At 33.4% G+C, this 23,164-nt stretch overlaps 1 protein-coding gene across 2 annotated transcripts in view; it reads right to left on the reverse strand.

The window, feature by feature from the left end:
• Positions 1-23,164, reverse strand: part of khdrbs3 (KH domain containing, RNA binding, signal transduction associated 3) — a 176,564-nt gene that overhangs the window by 83,296 nt on the left and 70,104 nt on the right. The gene's annotated exons all lie outside the window — the stretch shown is intronic.

A 23,164-nucleotide genomic window follows, 5' to 3' on the forward strand; every position in this document is an offset into this window, starting at 1 on the left:
TTGTATGAGTGTGGGTACTTGTGATACGTAGCATTACTGCGACAGAGTGGGTTCGCAACTCATTGATGTACTTAGCAGAAAACAGTATGGAAAAGGTCATTTCAGAGGCACTGGCAAGAAGATTGGAAACTCGAAATGTCCATTACAAATTAAGCATCCACATGCTCTGGACAGTACAATGATTAAATTGCTCAGTCATATGAAGATTTCTTTTCTTTATCTGCATGTTTTAATTTTAAACAATTATATATTGTTATACATCTGCAATACAACTTAAAGGGATAGTTCACCCAAAAATGAAAAATACCCGATGATTTACTCTACCTCAAGCCATCCTAGGTGGTATATGACTTTTTTCTTTCAGAAGAATACAATCGGAGTTATATTAAAAAATGTCATGGCTCTTCCAAGCTTTATAATGGCAGTGACTGGGTGTTGAGATTTTGAAGCCCAAAAAAGTGCATCCATCTATCATAAAAAGTACTCCACATGGCTCTGGGGGTTAATACAGGCTGTCTGAAGTGAATCAAAGCCTTTGTGTAAGTAAAGAAAAATTTCTATATTTAAAACTTTATAAACAGTAATCTCTATGGTTGGACGCCCATTAATGAGAGAGTGGCGTTCCAGCAAATGACATATGACATAGAAGTAGCAAAAAACATCAATATTTTTCTTGCACAAACACATCGATTCATTTCAGAAGGTCTTTATTAACCCCTAGGAGTCATGTGTCGTGTCATACTTTTTATGATGGATGGATGCACTTTTTTGGGCTTCAGATTTCAACAGCCATTCACTGCCATTATAAATCTCAGAAAGAACCAGGACTTTTTTTTAACATAACTCCAATTGCATTTGTCTAGAAAAATAAAGTCATATACAAATAGGATGGCTTGAGGGTGAGTACATCATGGGGTAATATTAATTTTTGGATGAACTATCCTTTTAATTCCTATCCCATTGCAATAGACACAACATTTCGTTCCACTGTATGTCCACACATGTAGCGGAATGACAATAAAGCTCTACTTGACTTGACTTGATTTGAAACCGGTTCTCTTTATAGGTAAAACATGGCTTCTGTTAATTAGTTCATGCAACAAGGCCTAATTAATAATAATAAGAAAAATAACCAATAGAGTGCCAGTCTGCTGTTTAAGCAGCCTTATTTTTCCTATAGGTATTTTAAAAAAAGTATTTATTTAAGAGTTATAAGCAATAACCAAACTAACCAACTATGAAGTAAATCATAATATTACAAATTCTGATTTGAAGCATAAAGTATTTAAAAGTCTGACAAAAAGGTACAAGACTGTGTAATGGTTTAATGAGGTAAAGAACTACAATCCCATGAATCACTGTGGAAAAAAGTAAAATTAAAATTATAAAATTGATAGGTCCGGTCCTTTATTCTGATTGGTTGAGCCACGTTTAAAGCTGTTGTAAATTTCTCTACAAACATACATCTTTGTTTACGTCTGTGTGTTGCTCGGCCGCAACCATTTTTGAGGAACTACATTGTTAGGAGAAAGAATAATGTTTTTATTAATCTTGTTACACTTTATTTGCTCTGTTTTCTTTTGCAAAACCTTACTACGTATATGGAATAACCGTTTTATAAAAGCAATAAGCCCCGTGAAGCCATGGTTTACAGTAAATTTCTAACAGCTTCGCATCGTGCCTAACAACGCCCTTTAGCTGTTATAAATTCACTGTAAACCATAGCTTCTTAGGGCTTATTGCTTTATTAAAGATGCTGATTATGTATATAGAAACAATTAATTTTACGTTTATCGCAATATATGCATTCGCAGTGCTTCATGGGAGTTGGTGGGCATGATTTGCTTATGAGTCTCTGACTGACGGAGATTTTGCTGCAGAATAATGGGAAATGTAGTTTTTCTACCAGAAATACTGCCGCTGTGAATATTTAAAAAAGTATGAAGAAATGGTGCAGCCGATGGCTTTAGCAAAAGCATATACTAAAGCAATAAACCCCAAGAAGCTGTGGTTTACAGTGGATTTATAACAGCTAAGGGGTGTTTTTAGGCACGACACAAAGCGTTTTAACCCCCTTAGCTGTTAAAAATTCACAGTAAACCACGGCTTCACAGGGCTTATTGCTTTTATAAAACAATTATTCCATATACGTAGTAAGGTTTCACAAAATAAAACAGAGCAAATAAAGTGTAATGATGTGAATAAAAACCGTATTCTTCCACCAAACAATGTAGTTCCTCAGAAACAGTTGTGGTTGCAACAAAGTGGTTGCTGAGCAACACACAAATGCAAACAAAGCTGAATGTTTGTAGAGTAATTTACAACAACTTTGAACGCTGCTCAACCAATCAGAATCAAGGACTATCCATTTTATAATATTAATTAACAACCTTCAAAATTGTTCAAAACTGTTCAAGAGCTCCACTATTGTTGAAATACCTGGTTTCAGCAGTTCCTAACTTTCTTAACAAACATTTCCAAAACTTATCCCAGCAAACCCTAGTCATTAACTCTTAATGATATTGAGAGCACTTCAAAACAGTTTAAATATGAAAAGCACTTTTAATGTTCTTTTTCACAATCTGTCATCTTGTGATGCTTATTGCACTTCAATATTCAACTCTCTTCTCCATTATTTGTGCTTTGGTGAGAACAGTTTATGCAAAATTAAGACTTCTTACATTCCCTCGACCAATCAGGAAAGCACTTCTATTCAAAGAGTATGAAGAGTCATCAAAAATAAACACACTCTGTCTAGATTGAATCTGAGACCCATCATACAAACCACACATTATGGCGATAACATACTTTTGTGTAACATGGGATTACAGTTATTAAAAATGTAAAAGACATGAATTACTTAGATCAGATAAGACTTAATAAGATCATCCAACATGACCATAAACTGTTTCATTTTAACGTATTCCTATAAATATGCACGAATGTTATCAATCTACAACATAATTGAATATATGCTAGCATTGCATTGCATGATCCTCTACAGTTTGGTTGCTAGAAGACATTGCTTTTAATCAAACAGCTGCAAAGCTAATACTTAAGTCTGGGATTTTACAGTTTGGAATGGCATTTTCTCTTGAAGTTAGTACTTGATGCTGGGGATTTGATGTCGCCTAGTTAGAGTATGTTGTCGTGACTCATCTGGGATCTGTGTGTCAAACGTTGTTATAAAATATCAAATTAATATATACGTATTGCTTCTCTGAGAGCTGGGAAGAGAACAAACGCTGCAGCCGTTCTCCGCTCTGTTTCCCAGGTCCACAGAGACAGTAGATTCAGCAGGCTGTGGTTCATCTCATTGTTTCGTATCATTATTCCTGTAGTCGAGGGGCACAAAACGCACCCGAGAGAATACTGTGAAAAATATAAATTTCCCTCCTTAGATAACCAACAGCATTTGCAACAGAATCTCCATTCAGAACATTGTGACCTACCAACAAGTTCTGCAACAATAACACCAGCATTTTTATTGGAGAATAGACCATAGCTTCCACCTTACACATAAAAGTTAAACAGAAGTTTAACTCATTTCTGCAAAATGAAGTTTTTACTCTTTAAAGGAGTAGTTAATTTCCAGAACAAAAATTTACAGATAATTTACTCACCCCCTTGTCATTCAAGATGTTCATGTCTTTCTTTCTTCAGTCGTAAAGAAATTGTTTTTGAAAACATTTCAGGATTTCTCTCCATATAATGGACTTCTATGGTGCCCCTGAGTTTGAACTTCCAAAATACAGTTTAAATGCAGCTTCAAATGGCTCTGAACAATTCCAGCCGAGGAAGAAGGGTCTTATCTAGCAAAACGATCAGTTATTTACAATTTATGTACTTTTTAACCGTAAACGCTCGTCTTGTCCAGCTCTGCGTGAACATAATTTCTTTACAGCTGAAGAATAAAAGACATGAACATCAAAAGTCAAAATAATCTAATTTCCATCCAAAACTCATAAACGAACATCGTATTTCCAGTCGTGATGAAAAGCGTGCAAGGCAGCACAGTATCGGAGCACAGGTGGAGCAAAATGAATAGCACAACGATAGAAATTTAGGCTTTTTAATTTAAAATTCATAAGCTGGCATGATTTGTGGGATTAGGGCGGACTCCCCCATAAGACTCCAGCAGAGGAGAGGAGAGCCAGAAAACGCTCCATTAACTCCTCAAATTTCACTTCCTGCTCACAAAAAACATGGCAGAAAGAGGAGATTGGCAATAACATCTCAAACAGAAGCTCTGAGAGATGGGAAATGCTCAGCAATCCAGGAACAGACCATACAATGTGGCGGCTGGCCCTAAGCAAGAGGAAGAAAAATTAATTTTTCATATACAAATACAAATAAAGGTCTTGAAAACAAGAAATGTCTGCTTAATGCTATGCCACAAGTACAGCATATTATATTTTATACATTTTGTACATAATATAATGTTAAAACGTTCCTATCACTAATCAAAACATTTAAAAAGGCCCAAAACAACCTCAGCTTTACTGAGGAAAAAAGCAAACGCAAAAAACAACACATGCATTTAATAAAACAGCAACAAAAGCATTTTCAGATGCCTAGAGTACAAATCCACGTTTCTCAAGACAAAAGATGTGTCAAACATCCAAACTAATACTGGTCATACTTGACAGAACAGCTGACAAATGTTGAACATTACACTCTCAAGTACAAAACATTTCTCCACCCTTCTCTTTTCATTGCGGCTTCTTTGCCATTCATTTTCTGTTTGTGTAGTCCAGCCCTGCAGAAAACCAAACAGAGCATGAGCGCGACCACAGAGGAGGAAAAACGTGAACCTTTGTGATGGCAAACCATGTCAAAGGGCAGAGAATTTGGTGTCAGTCTGCAGTATTCAGTCTGGGGTGCATAAATAAAGCTCTTGTGCTTCTTGAAATGGACACCAACCAACGAGTGCTTTAGAATGTAACCAGACAAAACAAAAAAAGGCTGCCTAACGTGCTTCATCCTTCTCAGTTGAGGAGTTTTCAGGTTTCTAAATGGAGGTGTGGGCTCAATTCCCATTTCTACCAATTGGCGCAAAGTGGCGGTGCTCGGAGGTTAAAGAGCTGGGCTTGTAACCAAAAAGCTTTAGGTTTAAACCTTGCGACAGACAAACTACTGTATGAGTTCTTACTGATATGTGTATTCATTTCACAGATTTTTTTGAAAAACTGAAACATGACAGACTTTTTCTGCCAAGTAAAGAAACGTACAAATTTGTGCATTGGCTGTTGCACTGTGTCTCAAACTATGAGCATGGCAGTTACAAGACATGTGTCAAGGTAAAAATACTTCATCTTTTTTATGCAGTGCATTTATGTCATTTTTTTTCAACATTAATAGCAATTATGAAATGTGTGCTTTGAATGCAATGTGAGTCGCTTTGGATAAAATCATCTGCGAGTTGCATTAATGTAATGTTTTTCAAATGAGCTATCAACTGATATATCACAAAAAGAATAACCAGTTATTATTTTAATAAGAACTTCAATACAAAGAGTCAAGTCAAGTCACCTTTATTTATATGCCGCTTTTAACAATACAGATTGTGACAAAGCGGCTGTACAGTATTAAATAGGAAGTAGTGCATCAACATATATATACTTTTTTGAGAAAGACATTATAGAAATTAGCAAGGATGCGTTTAACTGATTAAAAGTGATGATAAATACATTTAAAATGTTACAAAGAAATTCTATTTCAGATAAATCTGTTCTTCTGAACCTTTTTATTCATCAGTAGCATTGACAAAAATAGTTTAAACCCGTTTCAAATGTGCTATATTATTCAGTATTGCTTTGTATTTTTATCATAAGAGTATTGCCACAAAATCCTATTTAGTATTATTTTTATTTGTGTAATGAATATAAAATGTGCTTATGCTGAGCAGCAAATCAGCATTTTAGAATTATTTCTGAAGGATCATGTGACACTGAAGACAGAAGTAATGATGCTCAGAAATCTGCTTTAATAATTGCATAATAATAATTGCATTTTAATATATATCACAATAGATAATATTGTAATAATATTTAACAATATTACTGTTTTTACTGTATTTTTAAAGCACATAAATGCACACAGTCTTTGTTGAGCATAAGAGTCTTCATTAAGAACATTTAAAAACTGTAATATTTTCAACTTTTGAGAAGTACTGTTTATATGAATCAAATTCATTTATCACCAATATAAATAAAAATGCATAACAATACAATTAATTAGCGGTTTGTTCTCATTTTTGTTAGTGACAAACAAGCGTTTTTGTCACCTACAGCAACATATACAAGATGAGTCAGTCGACATCTCTCAAAAAAGCTACACCTGTCACAAAAAAAAAAAAAAAAAAAAAGTGATAATGTTCCTTAGTTTTTCATTTTGGTGGTGAGAATATTGCACATATGTGCACCACATGCAGTGTTCGAAGAGAAAAATACTATAGGATTTCGAGATAAACTGTAAATTTTCCCCTGAGGCAAAAACTGGAAGAACACAAATTGCAGCCATGTATTATGTTGCAAACAACACCAACCAACTGGTGAGAAACTCCAGCCACTTTTTACATGCGTTTAGCGCTTGGCGAGAAATCGTTTTGGACCTCGCCAGTATCTCAACATCCAAACGTAACATATTCAAGCCACAACTCTGCTTATAGTCATGTGTTGACATGATTTCTGAATGATCATGTGACTGGAGTAATAATGCTAAAAATTCAGCTTTGAAATCACAGGAATAAATCCCATTTTAAAATATATCCAAATAGAAAACAGTTATTTTAAACAGTAAAATTTGTTTTACTGTTTTTGTTGTACTTTGGCTCAAAAAATGCAGGAAGAGCAGAAGAGACTTAAAAAAAAAAAAAAAAAAAAAAAAAAAAAAATGAAAAATCTTACTGTTCATACACTTTTGACTAGTAGTGTATTTTCTTTGATTTACAGTATTATTTAGAGAAAAGGAAATCCCAATATTCATTGTACTCAGCTTGGTGACAAAATGGTGGAGAATGTGGGCAAAATGAAAAATATTCTTACATTTAATACAGTAGCATTGACAAAAATAGTTTAAACCAGTTTCAAATGTGCTATATTATTCAGTATTGCTTTGTATTTTTATCATTAGAGTATTGCCACAAAATTTTATTTAGTATTATTTTTATTTGTGTAATGAATATAAAATGTGCTTATGCTGAGCAGCAAATCAGCATTTTAGAATTATTTCTGAAGGATCATGTGACACTGAAGACTGAAGTAATGATGCTAAAAAATCAGCTTTGCTTCAAAGGAATAAATTGCATTTTAATATATATCACAATAGATAATATTTTAATAATATGTAACAATATTACTGTTTTTACTGTATTTTTAAAGCACATAAATGCACACAGTCTTTGTTGAGCATAAGAGTCTTCATTAAGAACATTTAAAAACTGTAATATTTTCAACTTTTGAGAAGTACTGTTTATATGAATCAAATTCATTTATCACCAATATAAATAAAAATGCATAACAATACAATTAATTAGCGGTTTGTTCTCATTTTTGTTAGTGACAAACAAGTGTTTTTGTCACCTACAGCAACATATACAAGATGAGTCAGTCGACATCTCTCAAAAAAGCTACACCTGTCACAAAAAAAAAAAAAAGTGATAATGTTCCTTAGTTTTTCATTTTGGTGGTGAGAATATTGCACATATGTGCGCCACATGCAGTGTTCAAAGAGAAAAATACTATAGGATTTCGAGATAAACTGTAAATTTTCCCCTGAGGCAAAAACTGGAAGAACACAAATTGCAGCCATGTATTATGTTGCAAACAACACCAACCAACTGGTGAAAAACTCCAGCCACTTTTTACATGCGTTCAGTGCTTGGCGAGAAATCGTTTTGGACCTTGCCAGTATCTCAACATCCAAACATAACATATTCAAGCCACAACTCTGCCAATATCATGTGTTGACATGATTTACGAATGATCATGTGACTGGAGTAATGATGCTAAAAATTCAGCTTTGAAATCACAGGAATAAATCCCATTTTAAAATATATCCAAATAGAAAACAGTTATTTTAAACAGTAAAATTTGTTTTACTGTTTTTGTTGTACTTTGGCTCAAAAAATGCAGGCTTGGTGAGCAGAAGAGACTTTAAAAAAAAAAAAAAACATGAAAAATCTTACTGTTCATAAACTTTTGACTAGTAGTATATTTTCTTAGATTTACAGTATTATTTAGAAAAAGGAAATCCCAATATTCATTGTACTCAGCTTGGTGAAATAATGGTGGAGAATGTGGGCAAAATGTAAAATATTCTTAACTTTAATACAGTAGCATTGTCAAAAATAGTTCAAACTAATTAAAATGTGTTTGAATTTTTATTATAAGAGTACTGCCACAAAATTGTATTTAGTATTATTTTTATTTGTATAATGAATATAAAATTTGCTTATGCTGAGCAGCAAATCAGCATTTTAGAATAATTTCTGAAGGATCAAATGACACTGAAGACTGAAGTAACAACGCTAAAAAATCAGCTTTGCTTCAGAGGAGTAAATTGCATTTTAATGTATATTACAATAGAAGATAGTTGTTTTAAATTGTAATAATATTTAACAATATTACAGTTTTACTGTATTTTTAAAGCACATAAATGCACAGTCTTTGTTGAGCATAAGAGACTTCATTAAGAAAAACTGTACTATTTTCAAAGTGAGAAGTACTTTTTATATGAATCAAATTCATTTATCATATAAAGTAAAACACATAACAATACAATTAAATAACGTTTTTCCACATTTTTGTTAGTGACAAACAAGTGATTTTGTCACCTACAGCACCATATATAAGATGAGTCAGTTGACATCTCTCAAAAAAGCTACACCTGTCACAAAAAAAAATGATAATGTTCCTTCCATGCAGTGTTCGAAGAGAAAAATACTATAGGATTTCGAGATAAACTGTAAATTTTCCCCTGAGGCAAAAACTGGAAGAACACAAATTGCAGCCATGTATTATGTTGCAAACAACACCAACCAACTGGTGAGAAACTCCAGCCACTTTTTACATGCGTTCAGTGCTTGGCGAGAAATCGTTTTGGACCTCGCCAGTATCTCAGCATCCAAACCGTAACATATTCAAGCCACAACTCTGCTTATAGTCATGTGTTGACATGGCAGGCGCTTCTAAAAGGGCAAAACATAACTCTAAAACCAAGAGACAAAAGCTTTCTTAGCTCCATGTTGATATTTATTGGCTGAAAGTAGCATGCAGAACATTTTAGGGCTAGCTATTGATTGCCATATATTTGTAAAGTCTCCACTTCCTCTGTTTTTACAATTGCACACAGTCCAGTTCTCGGCCCGGGCCCGCGGAGCGTCGGCGTAACAGAATAGCAGCTGAAAATGAAAAATAAGATACGTGTTGCGAAACACTTTAGAGCGCTTTTTCAAGAGTGGGCTGCCGTGACAGATCGCAGATCAATACCAGCGGCTGCCCGCTGTCATCGCCCCATGTCACCCTGCCCACATCTCATTCCTGCAACCCTCCCTCTGGACTCCGACCCGCTCAACGCTGAGAAAGAAAGAAAAATGGCTATAGATTTCCATGACAACCAACACATTTCTTTTTCTCCCCCTCGGGAAAAGCATGTTGCGATGTGATGTGTTAAAGCCGCAGACTGGAGTGACAGAGAGTGTGGCCTCCGAGGCTCAAATGCTCGACGGCTTTCAATGCCGTTTTCAGTGGCAATGTTTCTCCATATGCGTTTTTAACTAAATCAGTGCAATCTTCAGGGCTTTTCTTTGTGTCATAATCTCTGGTGTCTCACCACACCGTGTTCCTGGATTGTAAAGCAAATGAGCACGAGGAAGAGGGAAAATATATTTCTTCATTATGAAACAATTCTGTCTACAGGCAAAGCTGTAATGAAAAGCAGATAAGTCACAGGGAGATGGTGACGGCGCCACGGCGGGGGGTCTCGCTCACAAGCGCGCACGTTGATCTACTTTCTATGAATTTAGATATTTCCACAGCTGCTTTCTAATAGAAAACCATGAATCAGTTTGCATGAATATAATCCATCCTAAATAATAAGACAAAGCTGTGTTTTATAGTAAACATGCAAAGGGGATGGACAGCATGACCAAAATCTTCTATCATGGTATGAATCATTTTACAGTGTGGTAACTACATATCACAATGTAGTTATTTCCACTGGAAATTCACTGCAAGAAATAGCTTTTATATTATACTAAACTTGCAAATGCCTATTTTTTGGCAACAATATGAATTAAATACTTTATAAAGGAGATGTAATAACTTTTATTTGATTATTTTAAATACAAAACAAATTCCTGCCAAGGCTGCATGTATTTGTTTAAAAATACAGCAAATGTACTAATACTGTGATTAATATATGAAATATTATTAACATTTAAAATGTCCAGTTTCTATTTGAAAAAAATTTAATATGCAATTTATTTCTGTGATGCAAAGCTCAATTTTCAGCATCATTGCTCCAGTCTTCAGTGTCAAATGATCCTTCAAAAATCATTCTAATATGCTGATTTGGTACTGTATTATTAAATATTATTGGTGCTCAACTATTGCAATAATAATGGTTATTATTTTTAAATAAATAGAACAGCATTTACTCAAATGTTCTGTCAACTGCAAGATATTTAATGTATCCTTGCAAAACATATATATATTTTTTTTCTTTCTTTTTTTGTTAAAAAAATAAAAAATTCTTTAAAATTGCAATATTTCACAATATCATAAATGCAGCCTTGGCGAGCACAACAGACTTCTTTCACAAATATTAAAAACTCTTAATTATTCTACATTTGTAACTGGTACTTTAGAGATACGTATTATTATTAGGAATAAAAACTATTAGCCAAAAAATATTATAGGATTAGAGCTTGGAAAATGGTAATGAAAAATATCTAATGTTTGGTGAAAGAAACCTTGACCAACATTACAGTATATATGTCAGGGCTCAACGCTCTGAATTTTTCTACTGGTCCCGGTCGGGCTAGTGGTTTAAATTTTTACTTGCCCGGTTAAAATTTTCACTGGCCCTGACACACACACACACACAAAAGAAAAAAATAGTTGCTGTTATCAGTGTTTTTGGCCCATGTTATCTTATATTTTAATAAATAAGCTTTATATGACACCAAACTTTTACATGCCAATTCAATTGTACAATTCTTGTTTCCAATTTTGATACCACAGCAAAAATACTAGCCTAACAAATATAAATTTCAAACATTATTTGTTTGTTCAAAAATTATTTTATTATTAGTTTATTAAAAATGAAGATGCTTTAGGGGAAAACAGCAGACGGACTGAAGGAACGCAAACTGAGGCCCCGATCACACCAAACGCGAGGCGCACCGCACTGCCTTTTTTGGGTGACTTTTAAAAAGAGCAGTGCGTTGCGGTTTAATATGTTGCTAGGCAACCATCAAATCAGCAGCCAAGTCAGTCTAATTAAAGGATTATAGCACGAGTGCTCTAAAATCTTTGGTTTTTGCTGTTAAGTAAACTGTCATATTAGCAAAAACCTTTAAAAAAAAATACAGCTCCGGGTAACCCGCAATAGACACCAAAAGTATCTCCTCCATCACTGCAGTCTCCGGACTTTCTAAGCAACGGTAAACTTTCGCCACCACAACGGAAGGCCCGTCTCTCCATTCATTCAACTGGACGATGGAAAAAAACGCTATGACGTTGGTAGCTTTTCTGCTCAGAGTTGCTTTTTTTTCAACTTCAGGCGCTCAGAGTGCTCCGGCAAAAACGCGAAGGTGCCCGGGGCGCATAACGCTTTTGGACGATATCAACATAAATCCTTATCATTTTTTGGTGCAAATACATTAAAGTAACTTGACATTATCATTGAAGACCAGCAATAATAATTTTCATTTTGATTACATAATAATGGCAATATATACATGTCAAAGTCAGACATGCCCCTTTGCCAGCTGTGATGCCTGGTTACTGGTTTAAACTTGGCCCAGGTTTTTAAAAGATTTTTGGGTCAGCACACCTTAATAGCTTCAACAACTGATTGACAATTAAGTTTAGAATACAATGAATTTAGGCCCAGATTATGCAGAGCTGTAGTAGCTGCTAATGTGTATATGTATAAACTGTTTATGTAATAAAATATGTTTTCATAGTTTGAGTTGTCCCTTATCAGTGCAAAATGATCAAAATTAAAAAGGATTCATGCCAATATTGTCCAAAACCCCACTTTTCTAGGGCGTTTCCAAACTTTTGGATGGGCAGTGTACATTCATATAAACCCCTGTTTCAATACTTAGGATAATATTTCCAATATTTAGCGCACTGTGAACCTTGGTCTTGCTCCGCCTGCTACAGTATTTTTTTCCTTTTTGGGTTCGTCTACAGCGTCTCTGGCCTCTGTTAATGGATGCTTAAAGAGTTCGTAATATTTCCACACACATGACATTTTGAAAAATGACTGCATACAGTTCCTGTACAAGCCCGGAAAAGAAATTGGCTGAAATATGTCCGGTCGATCGGTGCATCTGAAATATTACTCTACTGTATAAATTAAATACAGATTAACCATTGTTAAAGCTACAAAGTTACTTGTCAAGACAGGTAATTTGACAAACTTTTGTAGGTTATTTGTCTGTCAGAGACCTGTCTCTCTGTGATCGCTTAAATTTAAAATGAACAAGGCTTAAAAATGAACAAGCAGTGGCCAGATGGGGCCAGTGCCAGTGTCTTTCTCGCTTGCCCCGCTTAAAATTGAGATTTATACATAATCTGAAAGTTGAATAAATACGATTTAGGATAGGACAATATATGGCCGATACAACTATTTGAAAATCTAAAATCTAAGGGTGCAAAAAAATTCAAAATATTAAGAAAATCGCCATTAAAGTTGTCCAAATGAAGTTCTTAGCAATGCATACTACTAATCAGTCATTAGGTTTTGATATATTTACAGTAGGAAATTTACAAAATATCTTAATGGAGCATGATCTTTACTCAATATCCTAATGATTTTTGTAATAAAAGGAAAATCTATCATTTTGACCCATACAATGCATTGTTGGCTATTGCTACAAATATACCTGTGCTACTTATGACGGGTTTTGTGATCCAGGGTCACAATTATGACTAATAACCTGTGAACACAGACAAGAAGCCTTATTTGCATGACATTACAATACCATGTAATGTACCTGTGCCTACCACAAACACACATCAGATGCATCTGTGTTCCCATCATCTCTGCATTACACTAAAATAAACTAAATACTAAAGTGTTGTGGGTTTAAACCTGCAAAAGGTGATCCCTGAGCTATCATTACAAGCTATTTTGTGGATATACTGTGCAGTTTGTGCATTTGTATATGCCACTCTTGGTATAGTATTGACATTAAAAGAAATTTCAATAGCCTGTGATTTCTGCTTAGTGAAAGGTCTACAGGAAAGTCTTATTTTCATAAAGATCCTGTAGCGTGCTGGGCTTTCGGATTAAAATTCACGGCACATGCGGAGCACTGGGATGTCATTAAGTGGGGTCAGGCTGCCCTTTTATACTAACCACTTAATGGGTTTGTACAGTAGTGTACTCTACATGATAAATGAACTCAACTGTAGAGATCACTAAAGCATGTTCAGGGAAATCCTGCAGCTGTGAACACAGTTCTGCAACAGCTGGTTTGTTTTGTACACAAGTATGTATTAGAGCTGGGTAACATAATATTGAAAAATTTCAAGATTTTAATCGATTGTCGTTTTTACAAAACAATGTTGATTCCGAAATCCCAAAATCAATTAGTCTAGCCTGTTTTCAGTTAATGAACAGAACATTGTAGCACACCTCCCATCCAACAAGCTTTGTGCTTAATTACTTTTGAAACACTTATGAATTACTTATGAAACAAAGTCTCAGATTTCAAACATGAATATCCGAAAGCATGTTAGAAGAAAGAGTACAACTTACTGAAATCCGTATCCTGTGTCATGTAATGAATCAGTCACCGCGCAAAGACGTCAAAATCACGTACATTCACATTTACCTCAGGAAAATCATATTCGGTGACCATAAACTCATTTGTCAGCCAGAAAAAATGAACTCTGGACAGGAGCATTTTGCTAATATATGCACCATATAACATAGTCACTATAATTTTTGCTATTCTTCAGTGTTTAATTTATGTTTGAATAAATCTGTCAACCCTAGTAAAAAAAGAAATAGATTTAAAATGCATTTATTTCATTTTTTTTTAAATATACTTTAATATACTTTTTATAAAGTATATTAAAGTATAGTTCAAGTCTATTAACATAATTACTAACATAAAATTTATTTGGAGCACTATTTGTGCACAATGCACATTTCTTAATATCAAGCCTAAAGTGTGTTTTAATGACATTATTGATGAGGATTGTATGATCTTTGAATAATATAAGTCTTTATAGGCAAAATATTTAAAGTGTACCTAAAGTATACTTGTAATAGCTCCACTTTAGCACAATCAAATATACTAAAGTATATCTTTAGTTGGACTTCAGCACTACTACAGACTTTAAATATACCATTTTAGCATATTCAAAGATTAACTGAAAGGTATTTTTATTGAGTACATAATATTTAAATGTATTTTATTATACTTAGTATGAGATAAATGTATTTTAGCATATTTATTTTTCACTAGGTTTTTATGACAGCCACCATTTAAATGTTTATATTTCAAAAAAATGAACTGGAGTAGAAATATAATTATGTAATTGTAATCCTACTATTATAAAAACTTAATTGAGTGTAATTTAAGCATTTGCATACAAATCAGTTAATTTTAACATTCAATATTATAATAATGTAGTACCAACTGACTCTCATGTAGATGTTTTTTCCTTGAGAAAATGTGACATGTACTGTATCTGACATATATATACAAAATAATATATATTGAATTTAATCTAATCAGGAAGTGAACTGAACTGAGTCGCAAGTTTGTGGATCAAAATTGAATTGTGACATCGTGTGATGTCACAAGGTGATGTAATAATGATGAAGAATTCTTCAGAATTAGTTTTAAATATGTGACCCTGGACCACAAAACTAGTCATAAGAATTAAGAGTTATGATAGGACAATATTTGGTTACGATGTATCAAAATTGATAAATTAAAGTAGAAGTCCACTTCAAGAACAACAATTTACAAATAATGTACTCACCCTCTTGTCACCCAAGATGTTCATGTCTTTCTTTCTTCAGTCATAAAGAAATTATGTTTTTTGAGGAAAACATTTCAGGATTTTTCTTCATACAATGGACTTCTATGGTGCCCTGATTTTGGAGTTCCAAAATGCAGTTTAAATGCGGCTTCAAACGATCCCAAATGCAGTTGTAAACAATCCCAGCTGAGGAAAAAGGGTCTTATCTAGCTAAACGATCGGTTATTTTCATTAAAGTAATACAATTTATATACTTTTTAATATCAAACGCTCATCTTGTCTTACTCTCCCTGAACTCTGCGTATTCTAGCTCAAGACAGTTAGGGTACATTGAAAATCTCAGACCGTATTTTCTCCCTAAACTTTAAAATCGTCCTATATCGCTGTTTTACCTTTTTTGTTAAGGGTGTTTGATCTTTGCATGTTCACTTTGCAAAGACTGGGTCGGAACTTCTGCAGCGATGTAGGATGATTTTGAAATGATTTTTGAAGTTGAGGGTGAAAATACGATCTGAGTTTTTCGACAAACCCTAACTGTCTTGAGTCAGAATACACCGCGTTCAGGGAGAGTAAGACCAGATGAGCGTTTGACATCAAAAAGTAAATAAATTGTATTATTTTTATTTAAATAACCAATCGTTTCAATAGATAAGACCCTTCTTCCTCGGCTGGGATCATTTACAACTGCATTTGGGATCATTTGAAGCTGCATTTAAACTGCATTTTGGAAGTCTAAATTCAGGGCACCATAGCAGTCCATTATATGAAGATTGTTTTCCTTAAAAGACACAATTTCTTTACAACTAAAGAAAGAAACACATGAACATCTTGGATGACAAGGGGGTGAGTTCATTATCTGTAAACTGTTGTTCTGGAAGTGGACTTCTCCTTTAATGTTAGGAAATTTACCAAATTTCTTCATGGAACATAATCTTTACTTAATATCCTAATGATTTTTGGCATAAAAGAAAAATGGATAATTTTGACCTATACAATGCATTTTTGGCTATTGCTACAAATATACCCATGCTACTTATGACCGGTTTTGTGGTCCAGGGTCACATATATAGCAATTAGTAATAGTTTGAGAATTCAACAATCTCCACCTAAGGAATTGTTGAACTGTAAACATGCTCTACATTTGACTGGAGAACCAGACAACCAGATTTTTCCTTCCAGAAATAAAAATAAAAGCAGACTGACCGGCTTCTCAAATGAAGAACTTCTCACTTGCCATCGTGACTGATCTAAGTGAACTCTTACAGTGGTATGTCTCTGTCAACAAAGACATATTTTCATGAATAGTCCATTTAATGGTAGCATTGGCATAACTGCTGCAGATACATTTCATACCAGTTATTCAGATGTAATGTCCTTCTCTCAGTGAGCGATTAGAGCGCAACATATTTGCTTTGACCTTGTGCGACTTGCATTTCTAGTCTGATCTTCAGCCTTGGCAAGATTAAGCCCCACGTCTTTAGCGTCTGACAGACGTCCCATTCAGAGCCCGAATAAAGAGGCCAAGGGAGAAGTCTGAGACGCCCGGGCCGTAATCTCGCCTTCCCACCGCCTCCCGGATCAGCGCGGCTCATCAGAACAGAACTGAGTGAAAAATGCAGCGGCCAAAAGCTTGTCTGTCCTTTAAAGGTTATTTACGCCGCAGAAAAATCTGCGAACAATTCCACCCGTGACTCTTAAGAGATGACAGGAATCGGACGTGTTAATAAGATGGAATGTGAGACAATGTCCTCTGTGGGAATATGAGAAATGCTAATTATTTGGAACACAAACATTAACACGCCATTCGCTCATGAATATTATAATGCCGCAGGCATTCGGTTGCAAAAAAAAAATTATCCGCCGTTATAATGGATTTTCATGAGGGAAACATTCGCTCTTTATGCGGTGGAAAAAAATTCACTTGTTATTTTGTTGCCTTCTGGTTTATCATTAACGGCTTAAGTTTTTTCAAAGGCTGGGCGAAATATTTAATATGCATCTCAACAACAGAACAACAGGGGACCCCAACTTTTGTGGCTAATAATATTCTTTCATACGCTCTTTGAAGTCAAGTTAATCAACAAGAATGTGCTAAAAGTCACATTTAATCGCACTAATTGCATTCAGTGCAGTAAATACACCGAAATAAAAAAAAACTTTTTTTTAAAGTTTAAAATACAAATATATCCCTAAATAAAAATCCGAAATCCACCCTAAATATAAACTCTAAAATAGCCTAATATTCCTACCCTAATATAAATAATAACTATTATTTGTCAAACCCCACTGCAATTTTAGAAAATCTCTTTTTAAATAGAAACCTCACTATATTCTGAGAGATTTAAAAAAAAAAAAAAAAAAAAAAACTGTCAACGGGGTCATAAAAACAAATATTATCTTATACAGTTTTGCTCAAAGAGAATTAATCTTAAATATACCACGCCAGGCAAAAGTTTCTGGACAGTACGATTTTTAATGTTTTTTAAAGAAGTCTCTTTTGCTCACCAAGCCTGCATTTATTTGATCCAAAGTACAGCAAAAACAGTACATTTTTGAAATATTTTTACTATTTAAAATAGCAGTTTTCTATTTGAATATATTTTAAAATGTAATTTATTCCTGTGACTTCAAAGCTGAATTTTTAGCATCATTACTCCAGTCACATGATTATTCAGAAATCATTTGAATATTTTGATTTCCTGTTCAAAAAAACATTTATTATTATTTTTATGATGTCGAAAACAGCTGAGTAGAATTTTTACAGGTTTCTTTGATGAATAGAAAAGTTCAGAAGAACAGCATTTAACTAAATAAAAGTATTAATTTCTATTAGGGCATACCAAATAAAAGTTTGAGTTTGCCTAATATGTGTGTGTATGTGTATGTACTGTGTGTGATTACTACGTATGTATTAATGCAAAAACATACGTGTATATATTTAAGAAATATTTACAAGTATATGTATTTCTTATAATTTTTATATAATTTATAATATATATAAATAAAAATTATTTGTACATAAACAACATATTACTCTTAAATATGTACATTCATTTGTGTGTATTTATATATACATAATGACACACAGTACACACACAAATATTAGGCAAACTCAAACTTTTATTTTGTATGCGATTAATCACAATTAATCGTTTGACAGCCCTAATTTCTATAATTGCTTATTATTTAAAAAATTATAATAAATAATAAAAAAAATTAAAAACGCACATTGGAATGATTTCTAATGCTATATATATATATATATATATATAGATATATATATATATATGCTATATATCCAAATAGAAAACAGTTATTTTAAATATCAAAAAATATTTCACAATATTACTGCTTTTGTAATAATAAATGCAGGCTAGGTAAACAGAAGAAACTTCTTTAAAAAAAAAAAAAAAAAAATTAAACTCTGCAATACTGTCCAAAAACTTTTTGCACGTTAGGAACTTTAATAGCATAACATTTCTATAAAAACCTAAACTATCAGAATGAAACAAAAAAAAAAAAAAACTTAATGTTCCTAAAAATAGCTAGCAATAACAATTTCTTCATGAGATTCACTTATCAAGCTTTCTAGTTAATTATGTTACTTTTTTTAACCAGCAATGCATTATAAGTACGTTCAAAAACATTATTTTCATATTTAATAAGGCTAAGGTCTCTCACACAAGTATATGCATGTGTGTGTCAACATGAGATGCGTTATATAAGCAAAAGCGAATTCCCTATGTATTATTAAAGTCTGTCTCTTAATCAAATATTCCCTTTTCTGCAACAAAACAAAACATGAGCAAAGACAGAGAGAGACAGGCGCAGAGTCCCACAGGCACGCACTCTATCTGCACACTTTAGGACTTCATTACCTACCTGAGCTTATTGAATGTGTGTGTGTGTGTTTAAATGCTAAAGCAGGGTTTAACATCTATCCTGGTTACTTCTCATTTCCATTTGACCTGCTGCGTCTATGTGTGTGCGCTTGTTAAAAATGCAGGTGGAGAGACAGACGGAGAGAGAGACAGATCCAGATGAGATAGGGCATCTGTTCTGCTCTCCACCAGACGACGGCCTCTTCTGTCTGTCATATTATATTTCATAACTCTTATCTTTTTGAGGCTTGCAAAAAAACACAAATTTTGCATCAGCATCCTCACTCTCTGCTGTTCTTTTTGTAATTATCTTTAGAGGTGGATGGTGTAATCAAACAAATGGCCTAAACAAATTTAAAGGAATAGTTCATCCAAAAATGAATATTTTGAAAATAGGCCATCCAAGATGTAGATGTGATGTTTGTTTCTTCATCAGAACAGATTTGGAGAAATGTAGAATTACATCACTTGCTCACCAATGGATGTGAATGGGTGCCGTCAGAATGAGAGTCCAAACAGCTGATAAAAACATCACAATAATCCACAAGCAATCCACACCACTTCAGTCCATCAATTAATGTCTTATAAAGTAAAATGCTGCATGTTTGTAAAAAACAAAGCCATAATTAACACCAGTGGTGGGCAGTAATGAAGTAGTTGTACTTCGTTACTGTACTTAAGTACATTTTTCAAGTATCTGTACGTTACTGGAGTAGATTTATGTTGAGTAACTTTCACTTTTACTTCACTACATTCCAAAGCATAAGATAGTACTTTTTACTTCACTATATTTCATAAAACATATCGTTACTTCCTTATAATATATCACATGCTTTGAGACGCAGAAGCAGTGTCTGATTCATGAACAAACTGATTCTTTTCAATGAACCTGTTAAATTGATTCACCAATCGCACCAAACGATTCATTCACGAATTGGAATGATCCGATTGCAGCTGTTCTCAGTCGACAACTCATTGATTCAAATGATCCGTTTAGAGTGAGTCTCCAGTCAACTGAATTCACAAGTAAGAACAGGGAGATCTTGTGCACACGTGACTGGTGCTGCGAAAAGTAAGTTACTAATGTTGAATTTTAGGATTAATTATCGTAACTAAAAATAATATTTAGGTCAAAGCTGTCCATTGTTTGTGAATTACATCTGCTGTAAAGGATGATCTGTTAGAGTCCACTGAAATGCTTGAATTAAGACACATCAACATCACTGTCTCTGTTTTAGGTCAAAAACGAAAAATTTAAATAACAGATTAAATAAAATAACACATGCACGTTCATATTCCTCGCTGCTGTAACGGTAGCAATTTTATTAAAATGCTATGCACTACGTGACGTCTGTTTTTATATTGTTTAGCAACAGTTTTTATATTGTTTGGATCAACTAGAGTAGGCAGATGAATGTTTATTCATAACCATACTGAAAATAAGTAAATAATGTTAGCTGATGCGAACTGTCTAGCTAATAAGCTTGCTGGTGCTAAGTTGAGGTAATTTTTAGATATAAAGTCCAAATATTTTTATTCAACCAGATAGATTACATTCGAGGAAAAAAGAAAGAATCATTATGAAAATATAAATATATTTTCCTTAAAATGTTCTTGCTAACTTCAGGTCTTATTCTCATGTCATATAACTGTGAGGCTATGCAGAACAACAAGCTTTAAAACACTTTTTTCTTACTGGTGAAAATTAGATGGTCAAATCTGTTTTCCCCCAGGTACATCACAGTGTAAGCTACACATTGAATATTACTACATCACTCTCGTCAACACTGTCCATATCAACAACAAAAAAGTATTTTTACTCCATATAGTGGTTATTTTTGGGATTTTAGGATTATAAAAAATATGTGCTAATATAAAATTCAATTAAGTAGCCTATATAAAATTGCGAAATAAATCTATCAGTACTCTTTTACTTCAGTACATAAAAAATCAGGTACTTCTGTACTTTCACTCGAGTAAAATTGAAAGAGGAGCACTTTTACTTTTACTGGAGTAATATTTTATTAAATGTATCTGTACTTTTACTCAAGTACTTGACTTGTGTACTTCGTCCACCACTGAATAACACATTTAAACTTTAAACCACTGCATCTATAATACATACTTACGCTTACTCCAAATAAAAAATCCATCCCTTGTTATGCTCTCACATCAAAATCCACCATCATATTAGTTTAGAACTCATCTGTGCATATTCATCTTCTGATTCAGATACTGTTTTAGCAATATTATGGATAGAGGACTAATATTTTAGGTGGAAGCAGCAGTTTAAAGTTAAAAATGTCTTAATGATGGATTTGTTTCTTGGAAACACACAGCTTTTCATTTCACAAGCTGCTAACTGATGGACTGGAGTGGTGTGGATTACTTGTGGATTATTGTGATGTTTTTCTCAGCTGTTTGGACTCTCATTCTGATGGCACCCATTCACTGCAGAGGATCCATTAGTGAGCAAGTGATGTAATGCAACATTTCTCCAAATCTGTTCAGATGAAAAAACAAACTCATCTACATCTTGGATGGCCTGAGGGTGAGTAAATCTTCCGCAAATGTTCATTTTTGACAATTCCTTCCTACCAACGTCTGCTTTTCAGCAAATCAGTTTCAGCAAATCTCGCATAACATAATTAATATTCATGACCCATGCCGCGCCTGGCACAGTTTGAGTTGACAGAAAGTAAACATCCTGAAGAGAGATGTGCAAAACAGAGAAAAGAGAAAGTCATCTTAGACATAGATTGTGCGCTTTATATTCACAGTTGTCACAACATTTCAGGCCCAATTATTATTAAACGTTTACGGCAAAATGCGAGAGCGCGTGAGGTTTCTGGATGGTTTCGTTTGTAAGCTTACAAAAGGTCTGTCATGTGAGATCGTCTGTGGCAAGTAGGCATTGAAAACCATGTCATGGCTGTGAAGAGAAGCTGATGAGACTTAGAATGCATCCACCGACTTCTTTGAATCATTCCTTCGCACCACGAAACATTTCTTTAGTTTTGGAGCACACAAAATTGCCAGCATTGCTTCAAATGCTAAATAGAAGCATTGCGAACTGGCCTTAACAAGAAAGTTTTTACATGAATATGAAGTTCATCATCTGACGTGACGCCTAAAAGTATTTGGACATTTAAGAACTTTAAACTTGTCTATATGTCTTTGAAACAAATGGTGCAGGATCTTTTCTCAGAACTAAATTCACAAACCTCATTTTGAATAATTATTGGTTTTGTTTATTTATTGCAGTAATTATGGTAATTTGGCAGAAACAATGGATACACTGCATATTTTTGTAAAGCCTTTGAAGGGAAACCATAAATAATTAAACAAAAGAAAAATGTGTGAAAACAATTTAAAAAAAGACTGAAGTAAAAAACAGGAACGAAAAGGGGGGAGAAAATTCTGACATCAATTTGCAAAATATCTGCTATAATAAAATCTACAATAAAAGTGAATGGCTAAATAAAATAAAATAAAATAAAATAAAATAAAATAAAATAAAACAAGACAAAACAAAACAAAACAAAAAACAAAAAAAAAAAAAAAAAAAACAAAACAAAACAAAAAACAAAACAAAACAAAACAAAAAATAATTTCAAACAAATGGTGCAGGATCTTTGAAATTTATTCACAAACCTATATAGCAATAGCATACACATTTTTTATACCTTTTTAATACTTTTATTCAGCAAGGGTGCATTACATTTATCAAAAGTGACAGTAATTATAATGTCAATTATAATGTTACACAAGATTTCTATTTCAAATAAATGCTATTATTTTTAATTTTTTAAAAAACAGCTTTCCCATTTAAAAAAAATGATTTATTTTAAAGTGTATAATGTTTCACAATATTACTATTTTTACTGTATTTTTGATCAAATATATGCAGTCTTGGTGAGCATATAAGAATTTCGATAAATATGTATTAAAATTAGAAATGTTATAAATGTTATCAATTAACTGTAATAAGTTAAAATGTAATAAAATGAAAGTGAAAAAGTAAAAGCTAAATAAAAATATTTTCAA

Source organism: Labeo rohita, chromosome 19 (genome assembly GCF_022985175.1).
Source record: "Labeo rohita strain BAU-BD-2019 chromosome 19, IGBB_LRoh.1.0, whole genome shotgun sequence".
Lineage (NCBI taxonomy): Eukaryota > Metazoa > Chordata > Actinopteri > Cypriniformes > Cyprinidae > Labeo > Labeo rohita.